General features: G+C 35.9%; 1 protein-coding gene across 1 annotated transcript in view; it reads right to left on the bottom strand.

Annotated features, from left to right (window-relative positions):
• Window positions 1-8,090: 8,090 nt before the first annotated feature.
• The window catches only part of LOC120632299 (protein doublesex), a 265,049-nt gene continuing 245,967 nt past the window's right edge, over window positions 8,091-27,172 (bottom strand). The window contains exon 4 of the mRNA XM_039902136.1: window positions 8,091-14,834. The gene's annotated coding sequence lies outside the window, so the exon portion shown is untranslated. The remainder of the gene's footprint in view (window positions 14,835-27,172) is intronic.

The following is a 27,172-nucleotide window of genomic DNA, read 5'->3' as shown; positions in this document are numbered from 1 at the left end:
GATGTAGTTATACTTATATTTTTTTATCAATATCCATTAGTTACAGCAATGCGAATATAATTTTATAAAAATAGCAAACATTGTTACGTGAAACTAAAAACGAAGCAAGCTCCCCAATGTGTAAATAGCAAGTTATAGGTATATTTATATGATGTATTTACCTACTTGGTAAATGAAAACAAACTCCCCTACTTACTAGGTAACGTACTAAGCATTTATAACTCGATAAATTGTTTTCTTTTCATTTCATCGTGATTTAACAAGTAATTTATAGAAAAGAAAAAGATTTGTTCAGTAGGTAGTGAGGTACCTACTTACTTCTTATGGTTGGAAAGTAAATAGCAACTAGGTACTTATCTAAGCTATTGCACTGATGCGTTACTTTATTCTGTAAGCCTGGCTTTCTCTGTAACCAGTGAAATTGTTTTTCAATACTAAACCCAACCTCGTGATTAAACCTGCATGTCTGTGTTCTCCATATTAAAACTCAGAACAGGCTAGGTGTAAGCTACTTTGATTACCTATTTAGCGTTTTAGATTCAAAGATGTTTACGATTTGGATTGTTAACAAGACATTAAGTAAAGATACCTTTCCGTTACTTAATTTGTTAAAATATAACTTCAATTAAAAATATAATGATAGTGAGATGAAAATATCCAAGAAATGCTTTATTTTGGTAGGTACTTATGCCCACCAGTCATTTTTAGGTCTTCAATGAAATAAAACATTCGACAACATTCGGCAACATAAGGCCCCATAACAGTCTACTGGATTAAGTCTGGAGCGTCTCCCAACGGGAGTGTAGGTATGCCCATAACCAACACGCTGGGAAGTGGGTTTGGTGATCTCTCGTAGATGGTAGTCGCATAGAGATCGCTGCTGTCCGTTCTCGGGTATATTCCCTTGGTCGCCTTTTTGACACCCGCGGGAAGAGGTGAGCTAACATGTATTCTGATATGCCGTCACCACAAGGCAACGATACAACGATGACCACTAATGATTGAGATACTATGCCCACTGGCGTGCATAGAGGGTATGCGCAGAGTATGCAGATGATATAAAATAAAGAAAACCTCCGGTACGAGTTATAAATACTTATTTAAACGTAAGCTTATAGAAAAGTCCTATTATAGTATAAAGGACTACGTCATCGATAAAAAAGCTTGGGTGTGAATTAGTATTGCTCTTACCAGGTTGCTCTCCTAATAATTTTAAATGACATTGTTAGATGGTGATATGGTATTAATAGTTTTAAGTGACAATGTGATAACGAAAAAAAAAAAAACACCCGGCTAAGTTTGTTGTGGGCTTCTTCTTCGACCAGGACGCGTTTGGAACCCTCGTAGCTTTAGTTTTAAGTTTACGAATGTGGTTATCGCCATCATCTAACTACTGTGTAATTCTTATGTACGCATCAATAGTGCCACCTATGGGCCTACTTGAATAAAGATATCTATCCTTAAGTTTTTTATTACTCGTACTGGAGATTTTCATTTTATATCATCTGCATACCCTCTATACACGCCACTGACCTATGCCCATGGATTCCCGCTCCCTTGTCAACTTGGGATTAAAAAATGTAATCCTAAATGTTTTATTTTGTTGTCTTAGAATGTGTCCTGTTTTATTTTAGGTACTAAAAGTTAACCCCATGGCGCAATCTCGCTTAGTGGGTACCAGCGGGCTAACCTGTTGGGGACTCATATTAAACATACCTCCACTGACGTAAAAAAAAAAAAAAACGTTCCTTGTGTAAAACGTTTAACTGACGTCGTCAGTGCATACCCCTATTTGATTTCTACACGGCACGGCGTCTTACAAGAATGCTAAATCGCTTGGCACTTGTTTGAAAGAATGGTAACCATTGTTATTAAGAATTCTATGGAACAATCACAGCTGATGAAGCCTCCCAGACCAAAGAGAAAGTATAAATTCCAGTACCCCGCCGGGGATCGAACTCGGGACGTTCCATTTATAAGACCACACCGCCCACCACTGCACCAGGGTCGCATAAATGCAAACGTTGATTTTGTATATACCTATAGATTGAAGACCTTTAACAGGGTGTAGAAAAACAAATTAACATCAATCATTGAAAACGTTTATTTGACAAATAGTTTATGAATATCAGTTTCATAGAATAAAATCCTCAACCTAGGTATTTCTTCTGTAAATACAAACAAGTTGTATTAAATACTATGATTAAAACTTGTACAATATAATGGTGAATTAATTTATTAGTATGTAGGCATAATTTTTTATTGAATTTAGAAGGTACATGAAATCAAACATTGCATTCACTTTTAATTATCAAAGGCGAATTATAATAATTGGCATAGACAAATTAATTTAAAAAAAAAGGTAAGCCTCATAGCCGCATAGCTACTAAAGTTAGGATTGTTTTAAGGACAAAATAATAACCCCCCAACCAAATGGTTCTTAAACCAAACCAGTAGATTATCGATGGTCGTTTTTGAAAATGATACTAATTTAATTGGACTGAAAAATTCAGGGGAACAGTTTCATTAATATATCAGTTGCTATAATATAATCAATTATATATATTTTTTCCATTTATGTAAGTTTTTATTATTACATTGAAATGGGAAACAGAAAAAAGTGTTTGCAAATTTTCAAGTTTCTTTTATACTTGAAGTAATTGTTGAAAGATATTTTTTTTTAATATCTATGATATCGCTAAGATAAATAACATGAATAGGTCCCCCCTGACTGAAGCAAGAAAAATTTTGACTTACGTTTTAAAATGCAAAAGGTTAATTTTTTTATTGCTTTTTGTAACCAATATGCTTTTTTGTTCTTTTCAAAACTAGATCGGTAAAAAAGATTTTATTTTATTTTTGGTATTTGCCGCCTGTTATGTATTTAATGCCTTAAACTTTTTGCATTATTAAAAACTTCCATTAGGTACTTATGAATATTTCCATAAACCGACGAAGTAAGGCTGTATTTTTCCAAAACAGTTCATCTCCCAAGACAATAGGCGCGTCACCTAAACTATAAAAATAAGTACATTTTTTTTAAAAACAATTTAAATAAACCTGATATAATATATTTAATACAAAATATCGACGGTCGAAAAACCAAAGGAGGTAAGCACCGAAATTAAATTTTTATTTTATTAGATACGCCACTGATTAATTTTTTTTTTGTCTTGAACCATTTTTTTTTTGTTTAACAGAAATAGTAAGATTTTAAACTTTTTGTTCTCCTATGAAGTACCTAAGCTTGTCTTTCTTTCTCTTAGCCATTTATTGTATGAATAGATAAAAAACAAAACACCAATTTAAAAATCCACTGTATCTATTTATTGCCTCTTCATTTTATACATAACAGTAACAACTGTAACAAAAATAAATTAAAAAAAAACAAAAGTCAAAAAAATAATTAATCTTTAGATAACATTCTACCTATGCCCCTGTTTGTTGTTTCGGTGTAATTGTGCTTGTTTTCAAACAAATCCGATCAAAGAAACCTTCCTACCTGTCTTTTATTCAATAAAACCTTATTAACTTCATCATCACCAGCGCATAAAAGTCACACTGCTAGGACTCCTTTCTCATAGGAGCGGGATTCAATCCTAAGACCCTTCCTACCAGATCAATTTACTAACAATCGGAACAGACTGCAAATGCATTAATTCATCATAAAAGTGAACATGAAATAGTTGAAACGCTTTATACATTTTTTGTCCACAGTTTCACGGTCTCCGATAGTGTTGATTGGACATCAAGGTTGATAAATAATTAATGATAAAAAATATTTATCACAATTTTCCTTACTTATTAAAAAACAATAGTTATTAAAGAAAAACGGCTGTACGGGATGCATTAAAGAAATCTCTTCATAGAAAACGCGTGTCTAACTTTCGAAAACGCAATGTTCTTAGAGTTTGTTATACCATGTACATACTTACTTATAATTTTTTTTATATTTTTATTATCTTGAATAAACTTCCGTAGTATATAAACAATGGGTCATTCTTTATATACTAGGTATATTTGCAAAAATCAGTAAGTTGGAGTAGGTGAACAAATCTTTAAACTTTAGACTACCTTTAGATTCAAGGTCTAGACTTTGGTTGGCCAAATATTGAGAATCGGAAGTTTTGTAAAATGATTCTAAAGTACCTACTAAAACAGAGTTAGGATATTGGTATTGCCCTCTTCCGATCCTTAGAAAGTATATTCAGTCCATCGTTACTTACGGTTTTCTAATTTACTACAATTTGGCTTTTGACTGCAATCTCCCCTCCCAACCTTTAATTGGTAAGTTATATGCAGTCTAAGATGGTAGCGGATTTACCGACTAGGTTATATTAATCTCAGCCAGTCGGTTTTTCAGTAGGGTGGTAGCAGGCCACGGCCAAATCTCCCACCTAGTCTAAACAAAATTCAGAAATTTAAATTGCCATGAATAAAACAGGCGACTTTCTACCTATAAGGCCAATTGCCAAAGTGGTCACGAGTCCTATTGGAGCTGCATAGAGGGTCAAAAGTCTGAATCCTACCGTCCTATATAAAAGTATGCTCTGAAATGCAGACAAAAAAGACTGTGGAAAAGAAACATAAAGTTGAAAGCGGTTGCAAAACAAAATTCGTGATTGTACAAAAATAAGCGTAATAACACCAATCGTGTTAAAATTTAAAATTGTATTGTAATTAACATCAGCAAAGGTTCTTGAGCTTCTGATTCAAACGTTTTATATATTTACATTATCACCTTAAAACTATGTTCCGTTAACTAAGTATTGTGATGGACTAATGCTTAGGTATAACATACTAAAATAATCCGCTATTTCTATATCATAATATTTACATGTCTAGACAAACAATATATTTATAAGAACGAGCCAGAATTACAGTTGAAATTCAGTAGTAGTCGTTTTAAACCGTCTTTATTTGTGCAGTTCCACCAACTTAACTTGAACTGGAAACTGTATACTTTGCCCGTCTTCCATTTTGTGATGTCTTATACAAACTGTCCATTTTGGCGCCACAATTTGAAGTTAAGAGCGTTATGTGATACCAGTGGATAGAAGCAGGCGTTACTTTGCGAAAATCCATGACCAGTGTAGAAAGAAGGACTTTAAAAATGTCACTTGAGCCGATTTGGTGTTGCTCACCGATCGTTTATTGGAAAATTCTTTTTAAATTGATTATTTTTGGTTCCTGCAACCATCAAAAGCTTTGTAAGGCTTTTAAGAAATCGACTACATCATTCTAAAATGATACTCTGAATAAGGCGCTGGTTGGACTAAGACTCCGCAAACAATGATAGACACAACGACCAGGTAACCCAAACAATCTAGAAACTCGTCTTCGAGAAGACGATGTGCTGTATAGGTATGTTGTCCTAGTACTTCAATGTTAAAATAAAGTTACTATGTAATTCACAGATTCTTATGAAGCCGAATTAAAGAGCTATATACTAGAAGTATTTTTCCCTGATCCAAATGAAATAAGGAGAAACCGTGAAGCGGCTGGAGTTAGTTAGTTCAATGAGTTAAGCAACTGAAGTGGCAATGAGCAGGGCACGTAGCTCTGAGAATTGATGGACGATGGGTGCTGGCGACCCCGCACCGAAAATCGTAGACCCCGAGGTCAGACGACATCAGAAGAGTACCTAGAGTCACGAGCGCCGCTAGATCTCGGATAACGAAATTGCTAAAAATTACCTATGTCTAACAGTGAACGTCTATCGGTTGCTATGATGCTGATGATATTATATTTATCATTTTACAAGCTGGTGGCTCTGCAGGTCATTTACGCCCGAAGTTAATAATCAATCAAATCAAAATCTTGGTTGGCAGATTGAGTTTAGTAGTGCTATCCTTATCTACAGGGAAAAGTAGAAAAAGGACAGCACTACTAAATTTGACATCTGAAGATTTTTTTTAAATTTCTGCGTTAAACATCTACATAAAAATCACACTAAGTACATGTAGTTGTCTATAATTCACAATGTTTATTCTAGACATGTCCTATTTATAATTGAAGACGTTCTTACAAAATTAAATATGTTATTCTATTAATGGATGGTAATTTTTTTGAATTTTTGTTAAGTACCCCGATAATTGGACGACAATTTTTAAAAACTTTGGATATCTGGGCGAATTCATTCGCTATGACATTCATTACACAATTAATTTACAACATCAAACTTTTCAGTTTTTTTACACGTAAAATTTGACATCACAAATGTGAAATTTTACACTTTATCACACGTCATAAAGAATCAAGACCCAGATTTCTAATATAATAACATCAACACTGAATTCTTGCGTAGTCTACATATAATATTAAAGAAAAAAATAATGCCACCTTTTTTTAAAATATCAGATAAAAAGGACAGCAGATTCGCTTTATACAATGGAAAAGATTAAGAGTAGTTTAAAAATGGACAAAATTTTACATAAGGACGTTTAAGTAACACAATGAATATCACAAAAGTTATTTTTGATACAATTGCGCAATGCGCGTGGCGCTATGAAACCCTCGCCTACAGCTCGGTCTTAAAATTTGCGCCTCGATATTAACTATCCATGCACAAGTTTATGTGCACTACTTTTTTCAATACATTTGCAAGTAAAAAAAAATAGAGTTAGCCTTCCAACTTTATTGAAAATGCTAACAGTATTTTAAGGCAAACTGTGCGGTAATTTATCGCATTGTCTGCCGTAAAAGCCCACTTTTCCAGCAATTGTATTGAAAAATAAATTGTGATGATTTATTTCGATGGGCGGAAGTCTTAAGCCTAAGTCTTAAACATTATAATTGGGACCATAAATAAAGACAGCTTTTATTCTAGGATTTTAGCTTACTTAGCAGAATATCTTAAATTTATTAGGATTCATTCTCAATTTACATTCTAATCCTAAAGGTATGATTAAAACATCAATTCTTATAATCATATGGAGAGTAAGTGTAGTATTTTACGTACCTAGTTGGTACCGACTTTGTACACTTGCTCTTTTGCTATAGAGCATAATCGATTAGGGTTAAAATAATATTTAACTGCTTATCGGTTGAGTAGGATCAAGTCACTCCGCTATAATTTTTTCAGACACTAGAAATAGTTAGAATCAGTTAGCACTATAATCTCGCTTAAAATGTGTGGCCGCCTCTGTATACAGCGTATGCGGTATGCCCATAGCCTAAAATCATAATAATCTACGTACGTAATGCATTCCGAATCCATGCGTCCACTTGCAATGTGAGCCCAAAACGATTTCATGGTCATCATGAACGGTTCCCACATCGTGATGACCATGTGTATGACCATCTATATGCAATGTCATTCCGCGCAGCGTGTAATAAATTCCCTTCATCAACATCTTTCAACCCTTTTCCAGCTGTTTACAGTTTACCGGTTTCCTCCCACAATGAGAAGGAGGTTAGAGCCGTAGTCCACCACGCTGGCTCAGAGCGAATAGATAAACTCCTTCAAAATTCAAAATGCAAATTCATTTATTTTAAGTAGGCCTAATATAAGCACTTTTGAAACGTCAAGTCTGTCTGTGTTACTCTGACTCTACCTTCGAGAACATTATGGAGAACGCTCAGGCATGCAAGTTTCTTCAGGATGTTTTCCTTCAACGTTGAAGCAGGATATTTCAATTGCTTTAATGCAGATGACTTAGAAAAGTCACAGGTGCGTGCGTGAAGTCCTGCCCACAGAGCTATCAACGCTTTCCAATGCATGTCCTTGTCGGAAGAATGCATTCTTAACGTCTGTCGGTCATATATATTACTAGCTGTTCCGGCGAACTTCGTACCGCGGATTTTTTTTTTTTTTTGATGAATGTTGTATTTTAATATTAACTATCCTATTCCGTACTAAGAGAAATCTAAAAAATCAAATATCATACAAAATGGTCCAGCCGTTTTTGAGTTATAAATGGTGTAACTAACGCAACTTCTTGTTATATTATATATAGATTAAAGTGACAAACAGTTGACATAACCTTGTAACATCGCAGCATGAATGAAAAAAAATATTGTGTTCTCATTTATTTAATAAAACAATAAATGTAGCGCAATATTATACTAAAAAATTGTAAGTTGTAATAATGATAAAATCATTCGCAGGAAAATAAACAATTAAAATCATTTGATCGTTAAACCGCACCATCAATTTGTTGGAATACCATCAACACGTACGAAGCGTTTTGCTTCTTCCTTTCTGATTCGTACCGCAAAGGACTGGAATGCCCTCCCATCGTCCGTCTTCCCCGATATCTATAACCTTCAAATCAATGTGAGTGAATAGCCATCTTCCAGGCAAGCGCGCCCCATCTTAGGCATGCATTAATACTTACTTTAGGTGTGATTTCAGTCAAGCACTTGTCTACATATAAGAAAAAAAAAATCTCGACCTGCCAGGAACACATTATTTAAACGGCTGAACTAAACATACAATGTGTCCCAAAATTCTTGTATGATTGGGAAGTACGATCTCGCCTGAATGCGCTATCATTGATATGAAAAATTAAATTACAGGTTCATTTGTCAGAATTCGTCGGCTAGAATCAAAGCTTCAAATAGAAAGGGCATTGCGCAATATCCCCGCCAGGATTTTTCATATTCCGTTAAATATTATATTAAAATTGCAAAATTATGCTAAGCAATACGATTTTCTTGTCGGCAGGCAGGTTAAACTAAAGATAACAGCGTAACTGCATTTACCGAGACATTATTTGATAAGCTACCTAGAGGCTGGGTCTGAGATGTAAAAGGATTATTACGTTAATAGTATTGAACTAAGTACATTTTTGTTTGTTATTTATTCGTATAGAGCAGCGCTTGAAAAATAAATAGTATTTATTAGCTTGAATATGTGTAAAAAATGTTCGGCATGCAAATATACAATTTGGATTATGCGTGCGACGCTAAGATGTAGGCTGTAGCGCGCTTGCGTAGAAGATGCCTTTTCACTCTTGATTCGAAGGAAGATGATAGTTATCGGGGAAGGCTGATGCCGGAAGGGCATTCGAGATCTTTGTAGTTCGAAGAACGGAGGAAGCGAAGCGCGCGTAAAGAGTCCATGGAATATAAACTACGTATCGGTGCATATCCCTACGACCCTCGAAATTCGAGTTGACGATGGAACCAAATTGAATAGTTCCTACACACTGCGAAATATATCTTGTAAGATACCGAAAGACAGGCAACTTTGTGACGGTGGCTGTGTTTTTACTCATCTTGTACTGACTAAAAGTCGTCTTATTATGTCAATGGTAATGAACACCGGGAGTCACACGGTGCTGGAATGGAAAGAACTGAAACGCATGACGGATATACGTAGACTACCCTCTGGCTAGATGACAACTAGATAGCCGCAAGGAACTGCTGAAAACAAGCATCACAAAATCGCTAATTTTCCCAAAGTCCCTCCAAGATACTTCCCGACATTCTTGAGCTTTGTTATAACTGTACAAGAAGTTATCGAAGTCTTATACTGATGGCGGTAAACTTCATTTTATCCTATTTAAATGGGATAAAATATATAAGAGTTATTATAAAGCATAAGTTCTAGGTAGGCTTTGTCCAGCCAATCACGTTCATCAATGCACAATGGTTAAAACGACCGATCAAACGAAGTTATGATGTTTCTCTTGAACAGTTACAGCGCAACAAAAACATGAGAAAGCTGCACTGTTTTTTTTGTATATTGCTTTTTAATTCTTAAATAAGGAGATATCTAGGTATAAATAAGAATAAGTTATAATCACACGCAAGTCTAAAAACACGCTCACGTTTTAAGTATATCTTTTTTATTTATTTTATTATTGTGTTGAAAACTCCGCGATTAAAAATAATGTAAGAGATAAATGAAGGAGGTTATGAAATTATTGAATATACCTTGAGAGTTCTCGATATTATGTTTTTTAACACAGAGATGAAGTAGAACCAGAATTGAATTCAATGTATTTGTTTAAACTTTATAACTGCATTATTGCTAGCCCAATTCTTGATGAAGCTTATGAGTCTTACCCTTACGAACTGCGGAACCTTAGTAAGAGCACGTACGGACGATGTTATGAAGTGAGTCAGCGTATGACTCTACGTAGATAAAGGAACTATTAATCCTACGAAAGCACGTTTTTCTTTAATTTGCGCTGCAAAAATTTCAGTTTTGTTTTATGAAGATTTTGACTATGGTGTGTAGGAAAAAGTAAAGAAGTTAAAATGTAGAAAAAAATACATCCCGTACATGGGATGGTGTACACAATAACAACCAACTCGCAGACAACAAAACGTAAAATACAAATGTAGAGACAATCATAAATCATTTCTGTCGGCAAACCCAAATTACACATTAGAGGTTCCATGCTGGACACAGCCAATGAGAGATTATTATACCTACCTACCACCTCGTACATGGAAGGGCATAGAGAATCACAGTAATCAAGGCGGGTGCGTCCGTGGCTGTAATTCTACGTGCGCTCAATATACGCAACTACTTATCATCGGTAATCAAAGTGCAATGTTGCATTACGTAAAGGGCTGTCGATATAAGAAAGAATTATTTTTAAAACACGGCTCATAAGTTTTTTTTTTATCACACTTGCTAGTAACGTGGACTTTATTCCGTAGATATAAGGCTCATAATCAAAGATATTATATATATTTGATAAATTACCCTACCCGGGTAATACAGATACTTTTTTCTAATCAACAAAGAGGTTTTTACGGCTAAAAATAGTAACCGCTGCTTTAAACAAAACGTAAAATTTGATAAAATGGTCAGAATTCATAACTAGTCATGTTTTAAACACGATTTAAATTCACAATTATTCAATATTTAATATTCCCTTTATTATATTTGTAATATAGGACGATGCAGCGAACTATGCTGGCTGTACATCCGATTACCTTAGCGCGAAAAAAAAAACTGTCGCGCCATGTATGTTAATATTTTTGCTTTTGGGTATCCAGTTTAAATTTGAAGGTCGAGCAATAGTAGATTTGAGTCCGTCGGGAATAATAATCGAGGCACGAATCGCGAGTATAATAGGCATACGAAACTATGAAAGTTTCGTATGCCGCTGTACAGTGGAAAAGCAGCAAAAAAGGGTCAGTTATTTTATGAGAACGTAATTAAAAGTTTATCCTGTTTTTTTCCTCGCAAGTGTGATAAAAATTGTCGCGTATGGTACTTACAAGTTACATTACTTGTAAACTCTCGGGTTTCTCAGCGCGTTTGCGCACTAAGAATGTAAGTAGGTAGGTACAGCTGTTTATGCCATTAATTTTGATGCTCACAATCACAACCTATAATCTACCAACAAACAGGCTATTTACAACTATGAAAAGCAAAGAGCAATGTAGATATATGTAGTGCAGGCCGCAGTTAAACATCCAGCAACCGTAAATCGAAAAAAAAAATTCTCGTGAATTTTTTTGTTTTCATTTAAGTTTTCCTAAAGAAGCAACGTTAGGACGTCTGCATGCTATAGATTGCTAGATAGCTCTCATACGAGTGTTTGTTTTTTTTGCTTTTTTTAACATGTACATAAACAATGTATAAATAAATAAATACGAACTACTGCATATCTCCAACTCAGTACGGAACTCTTAGTGTATAGGGTGGTCGTCGTTCGAATAAGAAGACATTGTGTAACTTTAGACATGTACTTGACAACCCTAATTGTAAAGCCTACAGTGCGCATTAGTAATTCGATTCGGAACAGGGCGGCGCTTTAAAGGCCCCGCCCGCCGCAACGCCTGTGTGAAAATGTACTTTCTACCTCTCTAGTAGCCAGTGTTGTTTCAACTTTGGGTCCCCCTAGTTGCCGAATGAAACAAGGTAAAAATTTCAAGGTCGAAGGTAATCGTAGTCCAGCAAGGAGCCTTCTTTTGTTATTCGTCAAAACGTGGATCTATTTTTAAATTGTTCATTCATTCCGCAAAGTAACGCCTGCTTCTATCCAATGTTCATATACCTATCATATACTACTAATTGAAGCTTCAAATAATGTCCACCATTGAACAGTACGTTAGTTCACATAAGTCAGAATCAGCGTAAGCAACTAATAATTTCAAAGCGTCTCTTGCTAGCTCCAGATACTCTTTTCTCTCTCTGTACATAGACCTTGTCGATATTTTTTATATTATTTATATGATGTTCAGTCCACTAAGATTTTATTCACTTATGTCCCTAGGGTAAAACGGGTCGCTAGAATGTTTTTACTTGTAGAGAGGCTGCCGAGATTAACAAAGTATGAAAAACACTGCTGTAGGGTAAAGGCCCTTTTATTTACCATATCCCCACCAGAAACCTAGAATAGAATAGAATTGCTTTATTTGCTGGAATGTGGTACATATTTAAGTCTGACAAAAATTATTTGTGTCTCCTAACACTCAACTAGTTCAATAGTATGCAAAAATTAGAATCAAACTAAAATATTATAAAAAACTTAGGCAATCTGCTGGCACTTTCCTAATCTGTATTTCAGTAAACACGAAATTGCGAACGTAGCCATCAAAAGACTTTGCCACCACCATCTGAGAATGCTCCGGGAACTTTGAGCGCAATTTGTGTACATTTGTCTTCACGGATTTAGCTTGGATTCATAGTATATACCAATCCGTACTTGGCCTGCGTGGTGGACTATACCGTCCTATCCCTCCTCATTCTTATAGGAGACCTGTGCCATTTAGAGGGACGTTTATAAGTTGATAATTATCATCATTATATAGCACCCTTTGACCCTCACTGACTGACTCATAAACGCCCACCCATAACGACTTGTACCTATAAACTGAAACATCGCACTTTGCATTCCTGGCAAAGTCTTTTACCTGCATGTGAAAATCCCGCCAAATCAGTTGTGTTGTTCAATAACTTGCCCAAACAAGCAGCAATGAGCCATTCAAAGATGGAACAGAAATTGTGTTTTTTTTTTCTAAATAATATAGATTCAGCGGACTTCGTTTCAAAACTCGAGGCGGACGAAGGATTGTTTTGTTTCATTAATTTGTTTAATATTAATTAATGATTTCGTCGTTTGTGAGTAATAGTATAGCACGGAGGTCCGATATACATTGCGGTTCTATGGTGCTAAAAACCGAGCCACTTGGTGGACAGACGAAATAAAGCGGGATACCGGGCAAAGGACCGTGGAAGTCTCTATAAAGGACTTATGTCCAATGCACGTCTATTGGTTGAAATTCTGGCGATGATGATGATTGCTCTCTTAACTCTATGCCTGAATTTAAGACATGCGAATTTACGAGAGAAAATGTACCAGAAAACGCGAATTATGGATGAAGTGGTATTTATAACGTAGACTGGCGCTTTCATAAATATATGGGACCGTAAATGTACCCGACGGTAGGAAACCAAAAAAAGGGTATTGATTTTGAGAATAGAGCGTTGCGACTTGTCTCCTACTCATCCTATTTAGTATCTATTATCGTTAAAAACGTATATCTTCCTTATTAATTCTATAAGAATATAGTATTTTTAAAAATACCCCAAGAATAATGATCGCGTTTGTAAATGTATTTTAGTAATGTTAGAAAAGGAAAGAACAATTAAATTATTTATCACTGGACAAAATGAAATGGACGCAAGAAATAGTAAGGTTCAGACACACGGAACACGGTCCATCGGCGTTTATAGTTTTATTCAAGTGGTTTTTAAAAGCGGCTTTGTTAAATTTTGAGTAAACGAAGTATTTTTTAGGGCAAACATATATACAAGGGCTTAACTACCTCTCAATTTTCAAGATAAGAAACAGCGGCTATCAAATGAACCCACATATAACCTGAAAAAAACGAAACTGTGACCGTGTAGTCCGAGCCTAAAAGATGCATACATTTCAATTGTATTTATCTATATCTACGTACAAGTAACAACTTAATTTAGTATTCGGACCAGGGTTTTCAGTCTTGTTAGTGTCGAGCCCAGAATTTGCCGGGACAATGGAACCTGGATCGGCGTCGGATGTCGGTGAATACGCATAAGTACGAGTACCTCCATGAAAATAAACGAAAGAAGTTAGACTTCTAATGCGTATATTATTCTAATGAAAATACGTCATCAACATCATTATAAATCATGAGCAAAATGTTATAGAAATCTTCCAAGCAGCCCAACCTTAAATTATCTGTAAAAGATTCAGATCAATAATATAGATACTAGATATACAGTCTGGGTCTACGCTTTGTTCTTGTTCAACAGTGGGAAATTAAAAAAAAATAATAAACATATATTTTAAATATTTTTCACTAGCAAACCAACGAAAATAGAACTTAATTTTCACGATTTTTTAAAACTGACAGCGTACCATACATATAATTTGTCGGTTAATGAGTTACGGTTAAAGAGTTTTTTACGTCTTTAATAAGAATCACGTTCATTTGCTTAAGGCAATAAAGTCGCCTTTACGTAAGCATCTGTGGCGCATTTGTTCCTTTACGTAATACATAAAAACCTCGGTGTTTTATAATTTTTTTTTCTTACTTTTAGTATGTCAAAAAAAGGATAAAACATCATTTTTTGATCATTTTAATTTTCCCCAATATCACGATAAATTAGCACTAAAATACCGATGCGTAAAACCTTAACCTGAAAATCACGGGGCTCGGAACAACAAGAATGAAAGCCCTAATGCGCCTTAAAATAACAATTAGGTATTCTTTAGCTTCATTAACACGTTATATATATACATGACGTCTATACAGATCTAAACACTAGTTCGGTAGTTCATAGTTCACTTTCCTACTCGAGCTGGGAGTCGTAGCCGCACTTAACAGTCAGCGTCCCTCGATGTGGAGGTCGATGGGGGTTCAGTGTACTGCGCCATCTGGAATAAAAAACAATTTTATTTATTTTTAGCGTAACCGGCAGACATACGTTGCAATTGCAATTAAAACGCTCCAGAGATTTTATTCACCCCCCCCCCCCCCAATCCCCTAATCAAACCAGAGATTTGCCGAGACCCCCCCTCTTTCCAACGTAAGATAAGATGAAATTTGACTCGACGCTCTCCGCCCCCTCAAACATCTCACGTATTTTAGGAACACCCCCTCTTAAAAAAACATATATGTTAATATAATTGATGGTAATATGAAAAACTATAACCAGAGCAACACTTCACAGGGCATGCAAGGAACATGTCCTACAGACTGCCGCCCTGTTTCGATCATCCCAAGCGTAGGTGCCAGGTGGTAAGGCTCAAGTGCCAGTTATAACACCGGCAACCAAGTCCTTTAGACCGGAACATAGCCATCCTGCTTGGTGGCAGAAATAAACATAGCGATGCTACACGGACGAGCTGTGTCTCAAAAAGCAAACTAGAAAAATTTTTGCAGTGTAAGAAACCAAGGACAACTTATTTTAACCAAGAATATCGACTTTAGTTTAGTTGATAGTCTTCCAGTTTTTACACGGACCAATTAACACCTAACTCACAAACTACAAGACCTATACGATAATGTTGATCTCAGACTGACGCAATCTAGACGACTATCAATATTAAATGTGATAGAACAAACAAGACATGATAGTAGAAAAACCCGTCTGGGCTTATTTTTATCGGTGACAATTTTCTAACTCCAGACTAAAAAATCACCCGCCAGTTTCGCATGCATAGTGCATCTCGGAAAAAAACCCAATAGGACCTACGTAACCATTGAAGACCCGCCGCGGGAATCTTATCCAAACCCTATAGTTTTTCATAGTCGAACATGCTGAACCAACAGGCAGTTACGAATTTACTTACGTTAGGTTTCATATCTTATAAAATTTAAATTAACGGTTGATAGAAAAAGTGCGTTGCAAGACGCAGTAGTGGCGATCAACTTAATAATGAACTAAAACAAGTTCTAAATTAAATTCCACGTACAATTTATTGAAAAAGTCGGTTAAATTTATAACAAAAAAAAGGAGACATGCGTATTTAGAACACAATAATTATTGTAATACCAACATTGAACAAAAGGTGAAATTACTGTGTAAAAGGATAATTAAAATATTAATTGACATAATAAGTCATGAAACAGTAAAATTGACTTTGTAGATAATTTAAGTAGTAGGTGTTATTATTTTATAATAATTTTTAATAGCCATTTAATATTAGCTATTTATGAAACTGTTACGTAATAAGGGCCATTTTAAGTGCTTTTTTTTGAGACGAGGCTTGCTTGGTATCAAAATAGGAGCGTTAAAATAAATTGCGTAGAGTACTTACCTAGTGTAAGATTTACTATTACTATATGAGTAAGTACTTAGTGATAACACTGGGAAACAGTATTGTCACTAGATGGCGCACTTTACATCCCTATCCCTACTAATATTATAAATGTCAATGTAAGTTTGTTTGTTACGCTTTCACACAAAAACAACTAAACTGATCCTCATGAAACTTTGTACACATATTCTTGGTGTTAGAAGTAATAAAGGATACTTTTTACCCCGACATTAAGCTCGAATCCTTTGGGAGAGGGGATGAAAGTGTTTGACAATTTTACACCATAACTCCGACAAATTATAACCGATTTAAATAATTATTTTTGTAATATAGAGGTTATAATATGTGTTTAATAATGCCCAAACGTTGTGTAGATCTGATGAATGTGGTTGGAGATAGAGGACAGAACTCCTTAGTGGACAGCAGCAAACCCCTATTTTAAGGCTTAGCGATACCTTATACTTTAATTTTTTTTAGAACTGCAACTAAATGGAATGCCACATCAAAAAACAAAATGAAACGCAGACGAAGTCGCGGGCAACAGCTAGTATCATATAAAACGTAGGTAACTTTCACACGATCGAATAACTAAACGTAATTATAAAATCTCGCAAGTGATGTATGAAACAAACAAAATGGCGTACCATTTTGTTTGTTTCATACAAAATAATGAATTTCATGAAAATATGAATTATTATTGATGCCAGTATTTTCCAGTTTGCTGTCTATCGATGGCGACGTAGTCATTTGTTTAAAATTAATAACCACAAAAACAAACCACTAATTTGCCGCCAAAATAAATATTGCCTAGTTAAATGAAAATATCTATTTTTCATAGATTCTTATCTATCTATAAGCAAAAGATATTTTATAATATCTACTTTTTATAGATAGATAAAACATATATGAAGACATTAGGGCCAGCAACGAAGTATTTCTTAATGAGACAATTTATACTTTTTCAACCGACTTATTGGTGGCAGATAATAGTTGTGGCGTACGTGGTATATAGTTTATGAAGATTCGCAAGTTAGACTGATGTCAACCTCATAATATTACTTAATTTATTAGTTAAGTTATATTATTAGTTGATCCCCGAAATGTTAGTATACCGCTCGTGTACACTACTCATAAAACTTCCAGTCTTTAACTTTACTTATTGGCTAATAATTTTAAAATTAATTTATGAAAAAGGAGATGAAAATATTGAGACAAATAAAATTCATCAACAATCAACACACTCATACTAAAACTTTCTAGTTCTATCTCATTCTCTAGCCTCTCTAGCCGGCTGAATTCTATACATTCATGTGTTTGTGTCTCAATGGACATATTCTTTTTCGTTTCCTCGAGTTTGAAATCACAACGATTCTAAAGACGTTTCAAAAACAACCGAATTGACATCCTCGTCCATTTTGAAGGAAGTCGGTTAAAAAAGTACACACTTAGAAGTATTAAAGGCTGTAATATTTTGCGCTCATCTAGTTTTCTACATCCGTGGCTCGATATTAAATGGCTACTTTACCAGTTTACAGTGCACACATGGACACACACATAAATAATATTTACGGTATTCTATAGTTGCATCACGCGAAATGTCGGTATAACAAGCTCAACGAGAATTGGTGTTTGGTACAATATTGTTAGCAATTTAATGAAACATGAGGCATTATGTGCGTAAAGACCTTTGTTGCCTGGTTAAAAAAAAAAGATATAATTATACTGATAGAGTTCTTAAGGCGTTTAAGACTAATTAAAACTAGTGGTTCAGCCCCTACTAAGAGTTAATGTTGTGCGGCAAAAGCCTTTTAACCATTTAAGCGTAACGCCATCTATCGACTTATGTTAAAAGAAAGAAATTGTTTATCTTACTTAGTTTTACACATACTGGGATATTACGAGTCGAATTCGACCACTTTCGACTTTTACATTCGACACCACAGCAGACAGCTCATAATACAACAAACTTACGGCATTACGATGTTATAAAGATACCGCGTAAAAAAGTTTGTGTTGACTTGAGACGCTTCGGGCACAATTTAACGAAACACGCTCATTGCTCGCCTTTCGGACGGTAAAGCTAATTATTGTAATTCTGTATTAATTACATTGTAATTGTAAACAAACTACCTGTTACATACTTACAACGACCAAAAAGTAGAGTCACGCTATTACAATCAATAATTCTAATAATAATTCTTATCATTTACGCACACACATTATACGCACAGTCGTATGTTGGAACGCAACGCAAGGCCACAAATCGCCACCTCATTTAATATCGGTCAATGGGCCAATGTACCAGGGCAGCAGCATACCGAGCGGCTTCGTATAAAAAACCAATAAGACAATTGCACCTTGCAACAAAGTTGCAATCCAGACGCGAGGCGAACGCGGGCCGCTCGGGAAATGTTTTCACTTTACTCTTAAAGTTTATCGAAGATTACCGTAAGCGTAAAAGACATATCTATACTGAAGACCTCTCTTGCGCCGCGGTGAGCGCTGTGGTTTTTTATGTGAGTTCCCCGGTTCGATCTCCGGCAGAGGCAATTTGGGAATTTATAATTTCTGAATTTTCTCGTCAGGTTTCGGCCGGGGTTAGCGAGTTACCACCCTACCGAAAAAGACGTGCCGATAAGCGATTCAGCGTTTATGTAAAATGTCAGGGTTTCAGTTTAATATAACTGCCATCCCCTAACAAGTGAGCCCGCTACTATCTTGGAATGCATCATCATTCACCACCAGGGACTTGTAGAGAAATTAAAAAAAACCTATCACTTATAAATAAGCTACAATTCAATGTCAAGAGATTTACCACCGTTATTTTTATAGCCATAAAATATTTCATATTTAATATTCTTACAAAAAAAGAGTTAGTATATAATCAAGACAATCGTTTGTAGATTATCCATACCTTCTATGTTATTTGGTCGCATGGTTTAGGATATCATCATCATATCAACCCAATGGGCCAGCGTGGTTACTACCGCTTAGACCTTTTGACGTGACAACGTCTTATAATTCGATAGAGCCGACTGCACGCACGAAAAAACATGACGTATGCGGCGTTACCTCGATCTGAGGCGTTCCATTTAAGGCTTGAAGTGCAAGCGAGAGCGCGGAACGAGCGAAAAAGAGGCACAGTCGGCCTCCGCGTTCGACATCTGTCTCTCTCCTACTTGAGTGAGCGATGCGCCCGCGTGGACAGCTTCTATACAATAATACATTTCATGTTTTCGGCAAGGATGAAGTGCAGTGAAAAGTGAATGCGGTGTCAATTGTTTATAGCAACGATAATATCTATCAAACAAATAAAATTAAAATTTTCTTTTGAAAAATGCAACCATTCCATCAGTATTTTTTTACGACGTTGTCACGTTCAACTATCGTCAGTAAGCCGACTTTACAGACAACCAATTTTTTTTGTTCTCAGAGGAGACTCGTGCCCTGTAGTAGATTGATGATGATAAGACTTAAAGTCTCATTGTAATAGACTCGACACGACTGGATTGATCATATATATCAATATGTTCAAGTTCCAGTCGAGTCGAGGCTCCTCTAATAATAAAGGTTTGTGTGGTTTAATGAATCCACCGTAAAAGTGATTTTTTTTTTCACTAAGGGTATATCGCCTCATCAGGATTAATTTTATACTTGGAAAATGGGAATTATAACTAATTATAACTGACGAGGGTCTGTCGCTTTATCCCTACTCCGCGGCCGACCGACTCGACTGTGTGTTGCATGTCGCGTGACGACAGTCGAAAACGTCTTAGACGATGTAATGAAAGTTTCACTTCAAAAGGTCGTTGTAAGTCGTAGTCCATCACGCTGGACCGCGGACCAGTGTGGATTGGAGTATCGCATGCTCATATTTCAGAAATAAATAAGGATAGGATAGGACGATGGTGGTGACGCGATTTAGAAATTATGCGAATGATTTTGGCTCGCCCGCTGCATCAACTTGCGCTACTGACATTTACAGAACCATCCGGAATATTTTTACATCTCGAGTTGAGATTTAGGTTATAATACGGGTGCTTTGGCGTGTTCACTTCTAAGGTCAGTGCACGCTATAATCTCAGTCTTACTATGAAAGATTCAAGGTAGTTTATAGTATAAGATGCCTTTATCTCGTTTAAGATCATCTAGATGAATCTAGAAGTTTTTTTGTTTATAAATTTAGAGGTTTTATGTGTAATCTTTAGAACTACTGATCGGATTAGTAAATTCATTTAGAATTTGGTAGCCAAATTCTTACTGAAGATTAAATGCTTTTTAATTTCATGTTACGATCACTAAAGATTCAAGTTACTATGAAATATTATTATATTTGTGACATCTGCATATCGTCTGCGAAAGGTACAGAAGTCATTTTTGGGATATACGCTTTTCCAAAATGATTCCTAAGGTAATAGACCTACCAATGCATAAGTTTAAAGAATATGTTAAAACACATTTATTACAGCGAGGCTACTATACAATTGATGAATTTCTTAATGACAATTTCTCAATGAAAGGAACCTTTCCTTGGAAGCATCCAGCTTCGCTTTCATCTCTCACAAGATAGAAAAATGAATGTTAAAATGTAAATTGTTGATGTTGGAAAAGAGCAACTGCTGAGTTTCTTGCCGGCTTCTTCTCGGTAGAATCGGCCTTCCGAACCGGTGGTAGAGTCACTACACACAGTCAGACTTGACGTTTCAAAAGTACTTATATTAGGAGGCCTACTTGAAATAAATGAATTTTGAATTTTTTACATGCGTTTAATATCTCGTGTTTAAGATCGAAAATCTAAAGAGTTTATCTATGGAACTATCTACTAGTCGGATTGGAAAAATATTTATAGCATCTGATAGTCGAATTCTTTAGGAAGGTTAGGTATAACTTATTATATTAGTATATTGTGGAAAGAACTGGGTAAAACTTTCTATGGGAAAAATTTACTCGAAAGTACTTAGTACGGACTTAGGACGAAGTTCTCGGATTAGGAGGGTGTGCCGAGTTATATTAGCGGTTATTATGGCAGTATACTATAATCCTAACACTTGTTCTCACACTGACAGTTACAAGCCGTGTTCAACCAATCCTTTCCTGTCTAGAACTTAAATAACTATTTGTGCTTAAGGCAATTTAAAGCTTTTATTAAAACTATTGTTTAGTTTATAATATCGTAAATAAGAGAATTGTTATTGTTGCAGCTATGGATTTTTATCTGAATTAAACGTTATTATTATTTGGAAGTGTTTGTATTTCTCAGCTCTTGGCTGGTTATAACTGCATTTACGGGCCTTAACCAAGTAAATGCAGTGGTGTGTTTTTATGTTAAACCTATGCTTTCGTCAACCTGCAAAAACTTTCTTACTATTCTACATGTATTTAAAATGGCAGCTTTTTGCAAACCGATGTAGAGAGATTCTTCCAGACCTATTATTTTTAAGCTATGTAGAAGATTAATGGGAATAACCCCTGTAGTAGAGATAACAATGGGTACCACATACACTTTGGCTCGTTTCCAGATTCTTATTATTATTATTACTATTATTATTAAAAGACATTGACCTAAAAGCAGGTTCTCAGTTCTTAATAGATTGACCGGTACTGGTAGTGAGAATCTGTTCAGAAACAACTTCCGCTAACACGCTGCGAATTACGAGGCTTCATTCAAAATATTCTCGCGTTTAAGTTTAAACCCCCAACCTGAGGAGCCGCGTTGGCCTAAAGCCTAATGGTATGACAGTTTTTCTACGGATCTCTTAATTTGTGATTTCATCATGGAATTAGGTACACGAGGCTTAACACCTGCGCCTCAAGTTAATGGATACAGGGCGGCCCTTGCGGGAAGTGTTCCTTGTATGCCTTCGAAGTGTTGCTTCGGTTATAGACTATAGTTTTGCACTTACAATCAGGGTCAATTGCCTTGGTCCGGCAAGTATTACTGTAAAAACAAAAAAAAATGGTAGTTACTCCGGGCATAACTCTCTCCAGCATCATCATCCGCAGCATATTAACGGCCCACTGCTGGTCACAGGCGTCGTCTAAGGATAAACGGTTTTAGGGCATAGACCCACCACTCTGCTACAATGCGGGTCGGCGAGTAAAATGTTAAGAAAAAGTTGCAGTTTTTGCAAAATGTGTCCTTTACCGGCCCCGCATGCACGTGATAAATTTTTATTCTCTTAGGTATTCCCCGCAGAATTAAGAACGCACAGAACCCTCATTCCGCCATTATTGTGCGCAGTGCATTGTGTCCAACCTCAGTGAAAACGTCCCGTGCACGTCTCACTTCGTACACGCGGAATGTCAAAAAAATTCCCATTTTCCCCATTTATGGTAAACGTTAGAGGTAAAATAATTACTGTAAAATAACATAACATAATAACAACTGATAAATTGAATGAAATGACTAATATAGAGTAAAAAATTCAAAAAATTCAAAAATGTTTTTTTCATGTAGACCTTATTATTCTTATGAAGCGTTCATAAATTTAGCATGTTACACAATCTTAGTGATGGTGATAACTGCATTCGTTAACTTAAAACTAAAGCTAGGAGGGTTCAAAACCCGCTTTGGTCTAAGAGGAGCCCACAACAAACTTAGCCAGGTTAAATCGCATGTGGTTTTTGATGGTTCGATATTAGTCGTGTACACGGTTTCAATTCTTAATTCTGTGGTATTCCCCACACCGCATTCCGGATAGACAAATTAGAGCCATTCACGAACTAATTAGTCAAATATTTACATGTATTGTGCACCTAAGAATGTGGAAACCATTACATGCTTTATGTTAATAGCCAGCGGTTATTTTTATCGTTGCCGATAAGTTACGGGATATTTATAACATATTTTGATGAAGCGTCCGCGCATCTGCCATAGCCTTCCGCAATAATATTAAAAATTGCGAATTGTGTCTTTCCGTTTGATTTTTGTTGTTACTGTTTGATAATTAACTATCAGTTTTTTTATTTCAACTCGTTAAACTCTGGTACTACTCGCATTTAATAATACGTTTTTTTGCATTTGACAGTTTTTGTTATTAATATAACTACGAGATGCATTGCGGTCGAGGGTGCGTTTTATAAGTAATCCGATTTCTTTTAAATTAAACGCACATCTAGTAAAACATCAGTGTTAAAAATTTTGAATCCGTTGCCGCTTCCGTAGGATTGAACGAAAATGTGTTAATGATCGTTTTGAGCCCACCAACTCGCACTGAAACATCATTGTGGGTCTAGGTTCAAAACTCATCTCTCCACTCCATAAGAGCCTATTTCCGTTCCAGTGGGACGTTAGAAGCCTGATGATCATGTTCTTATTCCGGATCATTAATCATTATGGGTAACTACTATAGATAGGTAACTGTCATTAATTAAATAAAACCTATACCTACAAGGTTGTTAACTCTAATTTAATATACATTTAGTCACCAGTTTTGGCCCACCAACGAATTAACTCTGTTTTGGTGGGGTTTAAAAAACTTTCCCTACCTTAATTTAACCAAAATTCATAAAAACCAGAAAAATAATAGCCTTTACACACAAAATCAACATCGACCCTAGCCATATAATAGCATTGGTGTTTGTTTATTGCTACGGGGAATTAAATAAAATTTCAACACTTCTATGCTACTCTAGTGTCCCATGCGTGGACGATGAGTGGACAACTGTTAACGCTTACATGTGAAACACTTCAAACATGTTCTAATTTGAATCGAGTTCGTGTTTCAATATGGAGGTCGAAGGCCATAATGCGCAGTCACCTTAAAATAAGCGATGGATGCTTTAAAATAACCAAATTACAATACTTTTAAAACAAGGGTATAACCCCGTAATGCTGAAGCCTTAATAGCTGACAATGTGACTCTGCGTCTCGTTACGCCATATTCAAAACAGTGCTACCAACGTGGTTTACAAACCGGTAACTATGCATCTAGCCATTTTCGTTAAAGTGTCAGTGCGACCATCTTTGGAAAAATCGCAAGACAGATGTCGATAGCGATCACATAAATCATCTGTAGAAAAAAGTTTTACACTAGTTGCGTGACAATGCCTTATAACAAGGACTGTTATGGTTAAAGTACATGAGCTTAGCGATGTTGTAATGTTGTAATGAAATCCATTAACCCTTGGGTTGTAAAGTGATTTGAACATTCCGCACCCAAGAACTACGAATGAGAAGACGCCTCGAAAGAAGAAAAAGAAAAGCCTTTATATGAAATAATTACTAGATGTCAATAGTCTACCATTCGTGGTAGGGGTAATGCCTTCTTCTTGAGCACCACCAGGAGTTCTCGATACACTCAGGAGTTGTTCTAAAATCCTTCGTTATGCTTGGAAACTATTTCAACTCGCGTAACGTATTGCATTAGCCCCATGTTGTATCATCTATGATTATTAATAGTTTTGACATCATAAACTACTTATAGGATTTTTTAATTTTTTATATACACATTAAAATACAGTAAAGACGATCGTATTTTAATATGTGTTTATATATATACAACGTGTAACGGAATAACGAAATACTGTTGAAACCTTTCAACAGTATTTCGTTGAAAGGTTAAGTATATTTCATAAGTATATTTCATAAGGAATCGCTCTGTAAAAAGTCTAAATCAAAAGAAGCATTTTTATTTTTCGCGTAGGTACCTCATAAAATGACATGAGTAAGATGATTTTAATTTTTCAGTAAAAACTATGGCAGTTATGGCAATTACTCAAAAACTACTAGGTTTTCGTTTTCACTTATTTAGCTGCAAACCTACCACATTTTAGTTAGCTGCAATCTCGCATGAAGTGATGATGCAATCAAAGATGGTAGCGGTTAATCTTATCGGTTACGACGCATAGTACTGGAATATGAAGTCGCTCGGCGGTAGGTACGCCTTTATCGGTAGGGTGGAAACTAGCCAAAGCCCGACCAGACCAGAGAAAATTTAGAAATTATAAACTCCAAAATTGGATAGAAGCAGGCGTTACTTTATGGAAATCCATAAATTATTATGAAAATAAAGCTTAATTTGCTACACTCCGCGAACAGCAGGAGATAATTGTTGAAAAAACAAACAACAAACAACAATATTCACTGTAAAGTCAACATCTCCTGAGGATGCTCCGGTTTCGGAGCGAAACGTGCGTAGAGGGTACATTGCCGAAGATCTGTTTGGTGTGGAGTATACGGATTGAAGTAATTATAAATAACACCATACAGATTCTCCCGCTGTTCGCGGAGTATAGCAAATTAAGCTTAATTTTCATAATTCCAAAATTGACGCTGCCAGGGATCGAACAAGGACCCACTCATAAGCCTACAGCGCTCATAACGGCACCAGAGAGGTGTTCATAAAAGTTAGTGATCTAGAACTCACATGTGATGATAAAGACGGATAACCCAGCCAAATAAGGCATATGACAGGATACTAGACACTAAACGATTTTTTTTAAACATACCCACGGTGGTTTGGTCCCTCATCTTCGCGGTACTAGCACTTTTTTACCAGAATTTAGTGCTTTGATTATGCACCTTTCATGTCCACCCAGATTACCCGTATATTTCTGTGCTCATTGTAAAGAAATGACATGCCTTTTGATCTATTACCTATTTAGGTTGACAAAAAATACTACTTGTATAATTAATTATTCTTGCGTACAGTAATTACCCCACTATAAATTAATACGATGCGGGTCTGGGCAGAAGCAGGGTTTACCAACGACCGAACTGAGAAATTACCATCTCCCTTTTGTATCTATCTGTTACTTAATTTTTTGCCCTGTTAATAACAAGGACTCCAAATAGTTTGTCAATAGCTCCGATGCATAGTTCGTTAACTGCACTGCTCCGATTTATTGTTTGTTGCTCGGCCAGAAGGCATTTTCAATTAAATATAGCCTCCCAGTGTACATACTCTACATACAGTACATACTCTCCGAGCATGGGTGAATAATCATCGTCATCATAAAATCTATTAACGGCACTATACAGGGTACGAGTCTCCTCCTACAATGAGAAGGGTTTTCCACCACGCTGGCTGATGCAAATGCAAATTGGTGCACTTCACACACCTTTTGAGAACATTGTGGAGAAATCTCAGGCATTCAGTGTTCCTCATGATGTTTTCCTTCCGTTTAAGCAAGTGGTATTAGAGATGCTAGGGTGCTAGCTAGGTTTTCCCTGTTGCTCTGCTTCTGCAGGTCTAGTATATTTTTTGTCGTTTGCCTATGCTTGTTTCTAATTAATTCTCTGGCTTACACAACGGACGGTTGCTTTCCAGCTATGTGATAAACGACTAAGACACCGGGAGGTATCTTTGCGTCTTTCGAGTCCATGTAGGACTGAAATGTATCGATAATGCACCCGCATTTATATCAAAATACCCATCAACTCAATGTCATGAACATTGGCTATTAATCAAATATATTTTGGACTTATTAAATCAATTTAATAAAATATCTGGCAAATATGAATTTATAGTTATAAAATTACTGTATCATATACTGCGTTAGAAATGAGAAGGAATCAGAGTTACCTACTGAGCTACCTAGATCAGTGAATTGGGATGTGGTATAGTATGATCAAAATTAGACTCTATTATGCCCAGCTATAACATAATGATCACCCAAGACACTGTCACGTCACGCTCCAATGTGAGTTGACGGGATGATAACCCTGTTTTATAAAAAATACGCGGAGTATATTATTATTTTTTTTTTTTTTTTTTTTTAAGTATATAGACAAGTGCTTGACTGCAATCACACCTGATGGTAAATGATGATGCAGCCTAAGATGAAGCGCGCTTGCCTAGAAGATGCCTATTCACTCTTGATTTGAAGGTACCCAGATTATAGGTATTAGGGAAGACGGAAGATGGGAGGGCATTCCAGGCCTTTGCGGTGCGGATCAGAAAGGAAGAAGCAAAACGCTTCGTACGTGTTGATGGTATTTCAACCACGTA

This window comes from Pararge aegeria, chromosome 19 (assembly GCF_905163445.1).
Source record: "Pararge aegeria chromosome 19, ilParAegt1.1, whole genome shotgun sequence".
Classification (NCBI taxonomy): Eukaryota; Metazoa; Arthropoda; class Insecta; order Lepidoptera; family Nymphalidae; genus Pararge; species Pararge aegeria.
The sequence above is the reverse complement of the archived record's forward strand: the minus strand, read 5'-3'. Positions and strand labels throughout refer to the sequence as shown.